The sequence below is a fragment of the Terrapene carolina genome, unplaced genomic scaffold (genome assembly GCF_002925995.2).
Source record: "Terrapene carolina triunguis isolate 2854851 unplaced genomic scaffold, T_m_triunguis-2.0 Scaffold8669, whole genome shotgun sequence".
NCBI lineage: Eukaryota > Metazoa > Chordata > Testudines > Emydidae > Terrapene > Terrapene triunguis.
This window is the reverse complement of record NW_020673020.1, coordinates 1,511-6,367: the sequence shown is the minus strand read 5'-3', so window position 1 is coordinate 6,367 and position 4,857 is coordinate 1,511. Positions and strand designations below refer to the sequence as shown.

General features: G+C 43.9%; 1 pseudogene; it reads right to left on the bottom strand.

The window, feature by feature from the left end:
* Window positions 1-2,086: 2,086 nt before the first annotated feature.
* LOC113408330 lies at window positions 2,087-2,990 on the bottom strand (annotated as a pseudogene).
* Between the last annotated feature and the right edge of the window lie 1,867 nt (window positions 2,991-4,857).

Below are 4,857 nucleotides of genomic sequence, written 5' to 3'. Positions count from 1 at the left end.
AGATAGATAGATAGATAGATAGATAGATGAGGCGTATGGGGATAGATGCAGTGCCTGTACCCCACATGCTGCCCTAAGTGTAGACATCACCTCAGAGTCTACGACAGCTGGGTGCTAAAACAGTGACCCACTAGATGCCTGGGTTTGGAACTGACGATAGTCCTTGTTTCAAACCTCAGTGACCTTCCCAGAGGGGTATTACCATGAAAGTGCAACTTCTACCTCCAGGAAACATAGCTGGAGTGCTGTGCAGTTACCAGACGCACAATGGGCTTATGAGTCTAGCAAGCTGTGAGCAAACCTTGGACTTGAGTCTACCCCCAGCCCCCAATTAAAAACAAATAAGCAAATAAAAATCTTGACTGAGCAATGTCATGGGGGCCACCAGGAAGGTTTCAGTAGCTTTCTCACAGGAACACTGGTGATTTCACTGAAAAATACACCCAAGTTACCAACGTAAGGAGAGTTCCAAGGGTGAAATTCCCCTTGATGTATAGGGCCAGCACAAGGGCTACGAAATACTTAATCCTTTGACATAGATGGAGCTGTTCCACTTTGTGTGAATAATCAAATATTCATTGGGACAGAGAGGAAAAGACTGACTCTATAGTCTGGTGGTTTTGACACTCACCTGGAATTTGGGATCTCCAGCTTCAAGTCCCTGATCTGAATCAGGATCTTCCATATTGCAGGTAAATACCCTAATCACCAGGCTAATGGCTATTCTGTAAGAACATTAGAACATAAGAACAGAAATACTGGGTCAGACCAAAGGTCCCTCTAACCCAGTATGACAGTGGCCAATGCCAGGTGCCTCAGAGGGAATGAACAGAACAGATCATCATCAAGTGATCCATCTCCTGCCACCCACTCCCACCCTGTGGCAAACAGAGGCTAGGGACACCATCCCTGCCCATCTTGGCTAATAGCCATTGATGGACCTATTCTCCATGAACTTATCTAGTTCTTTTTTGAACTCTATTATAGTCTTGGCCTTCACAACATCCTCTGGCAATGAGTTCCACAGGTTGATTGTGCGTTGTGTGAAGAAATACTTCCTTTTGTTGTTTTACACCCGCTGCCTATTAATTTAATTGGGTGACCCCTAGTTCTTGTGTTATGAGGAGTAAATAACACTTCCTTATTTACATTCTCCACACCACTCATGATTTTATAGACCTCAATTGTATCCCCCCTTAGTTGTCTCTTTTCCAAGCTGAAGAGTGTGGGCTTGCTTTCAGAAATTCCAGCCTGGACATGCATTGAGTCTGTTTGACTGCACTCCTGAAGGTCATGGGGTTGAGTCTCGCTTGATCTCATAATGAAAGGCCATGTCTGGTTTACCCTTCTGCAAAATGGGTACCTGATCCATTTGGTTAGGGCATTCAAAGGCAGGTTGACATGATGCTGGCCCCATCACTCCCCTTTGTACCGTTAGCTATGAAACTGATGTGCCTTAACTGAGTCAGCCCAATGAGCCATTGGCTTGGGAGAACTTCTGATGTCAGAAACCTTCCTGGGAAAGTTTCATTGGAACAAAGGTGTTGTCACAGAATGTTTCAGTTCTGATGAGCTGGCATTACCCAATGGAAAAAAATGTTTAATAGAAAATTTCCCAACCAACTCTAATGTTTATCCCATTCTAGTGGTTCGTCAACCTAAGACGATAATAGCTTCAGGTAAGGCAGTAGCAAAAGTTCAGGCTTTTAGCATTGAGGGTTCAACTCCTGCTGATGACTGTGATACACAGGCCTTGTGCTGCCCCGCTGATCTGTAGGGTTCTTTGTCTCACTTAAATCCTCAGCACTGGCTGTGTAGGAGGATGCATTGGTTTGATTAATATTTGCTGGCCCTCTGCAGAGCGAGTGAATCTTATTCTGGTATTTATAACTTGGGTATCTCTTGGTCACCTCATGTAGGCTGGGATTTTCAAAGCAGCCTAAGAGATTTATGCACACTAACCCCTTTGAATTAATGTGCTTAATTCCCTTAGTCTTTTTTGAAAATTCAAGCCCTAGCAACTCGTTTTTTTCCACCAGAGAAAAGCATCCAGGCTTCAGGAAACCCCTTTTTTGCTCACCGCATTTCAGAAGGCTGCCTTCACCTCCTTCTTTCTTATTGTGTAAATCAAAGGGTTCAGCAAGGGCACAAGATGGTATTTAACATTGACACCACCTCGTTGAGACTGAACGAGGAATGCACACTGGGCCTCAGGTACATAAACAGAACAGTTCCATAGAGTATCGAGACTACAGTCAGATGGGAAGCGCAGATAGAAAATACCTTCTGGAACCCTGTTGCAGAGGGGATGCGGAGGATGGTGGATATTATACAGATGTAGGAAACCACGGTGAACATCAAGGAACTGAGAATAACTGTGATTGCAGCCAAGAATCCCAGCAACTCAATGAGGCAGGTATCAGTGCAGGCTATTTTTAAGACCGGCCCAATGTCACAGTAGAAATAGTTGCTAATATTGGAGTATCATAAGGGCAGCTGGAAGATCAGAAGAGTTTGGAATAATATATCCAGGAATCCCCCGAAACAAGCCCCACGGACAGCTGGAGGCAGATCTTGCTGGTCATGACTGTGGCGTATAGCAAGGGTTTGCATATGGCCAAATAGCGGTCGAAGGACATCACAGCCAGGATGAAGAACTCCGTGCTGCCCAGGAAGAAATGGAAGAAAGTCTGAATGAGGCATCAGTACATGTAAATTTTTGTCTCAACTGCTACAAAGGTCTGTCGCATTTTGGGCACCATGGCGGTGGTGTACCAGCTCTCCAGGAATGAGAGGTTGCTCAGGAAAAAGTACATTGGAGTGTGCAGCTTGTGACTGGTCCTCCCGATGATCACAATAAGGCCGTTTCCTACAATGGTCAGGATGTACATGAGTAAAATGACCGAGAAGAACACAATGTGAAAACCATGCCCAAGGGGGAAGCCCCGGAGAATTAACTCCTTCACTGTTGCAGTATTTTTCTTGCACATTGTCTCCTTCCTCCTTTGAGTTGCGACTCGCAGGGACAGCAAAAGGCGCAGTCGTTTGGAGGTGGGAGTTCAGTTCAGTGGTCGTTCCAAAGAATCAGGCAGGGTCAGGGGAGGCAAAAATTGGTTTGGCCAAATCTGAACCCGTTCGGAATTAGTGGAGAATTTAAAAAGTTGTCACAAATTCCTGTTTGGATCAAAGGAGGCATTTTGTTAGATGCAAAACATTTTGGGCTAGATTCACAACATCTAAGGAAGCTGTTCCTTTGAACAACGTGGTGTCCGGGCTAAATGCAGTCTTGACCCCCTTGCTGAACCCTTTGATTTACACAATAAGAAAGAAGGAGGTGAAGGCGGCCTTCTGGAATGCAGTGAGTGTGTGTGGGGCGGGGGGGGGAATGGGGAGCAGGTTCCCTGAACCCTGACTGCTTTTCTCTGGTGAAAAATACCTAGTTGCTAGGGCTGGATTTTTCAAAGAAACCTAAGGGAGTAAAACACCTTAATTCAAAGGGGTTAGTGGGCATAAATCTCTTAGGCTGCTTTGGAAACCTTGGCCTAGATAAGGTGACCAGAAGATACCCAAGTTATAAATACCAGAGTAAGATTCCTTAAGTGTCCTTTAGCTCAGGGGAGAAGCACTCACCTGGGATAGAACAGAGCCATGTTAAAATCTGCTTTGGAAGAAAGATTTGAACTTAAGTCTTCCCCTTCCTGAGTAACCACAGGACAATGGGGTACTGCCTGATGGGGGTAGGGGTGTTCTTAATATTCCCTGTTGATGCTGTTCAAATTTGTATAATAAATTAAACAGCCACTGATGCAGGGACTTGAACTTAAGTCTACAGCAGGCTAAGTGCTCACCTAACCACAAAAGGTGCAAAGCCAACTTTCTACTGACTCTTTTTGGTCTAATGATTGTATGGTTATAAGATGGCCCTCACTATCTCCTCCTCCCCTATTTTGAGTGTGATGCCTAAATCCCCTTGTGAATCTGGCATGATTTATTAACGTGTTATTATTAGTAATAGTACTACTACTACTACTACTGGGAAATCATTTGACAAATGCATGTCCAGTGTGCAAATTATTTCAAGGTTGATCAAAATTGCATTTTGGGGTAAATAAACCATTTGTCTCAAATATTTCAAGCAGGTCTCCGGACATTAGCTGGTGTCTCAGAAATACTGGACTCAGCAAAGGAGATCAGGGCTTCTGCTACAATATTTTCTCATGAATATATATGCAATTCCCAAACACCATCTATCTATCCCTCTATGTGCATCTCATTCTCTCTCTCTTTCTCTCAAAGCTGATGAATTGTTGACCATATCGCTCTATCTACCATGGCATTAAGGACCAGATTTTGCTATCACTGCAGTCAATGGGGGATAAGTAACAATTTATGCTTGTGAGGCACTCAGATCCACTGGCAATGGGAGTGATACGAGAATCTAGATTGATAAAATGGGATCTTAGTTCTATAGGGTTAATCAAGTATAGTATCTGGGTGTTTACTTCAAAAGAGATTAAATAATACTAATAAATAACTTGGCATTTGTATAACCTTTGAACACTGTATCATTTTATATACCAGTAGCCAAACTTCCACTGACTTAAGCATGAGCTGGAATGCTTCTGACCCTCAGCCCTTCGCTGCATTGAGGACACGCTCACTTCTTTGCACGGTCTCAGAGAGACAAAGCAGCTGTTGTATCCTCAGCTTAACTGCCCTGTTAAATTCTGTTCACTGTTGATCTATCTGATCAGAGAGGCACAAAGCATCTGGGATGTATCCAGTGACTCGCACCCTGAGTTTAAATTGCAAAGGAAGGGGTGACTAACTTCTTTAGCTTAAGACAACAAGTTAGGA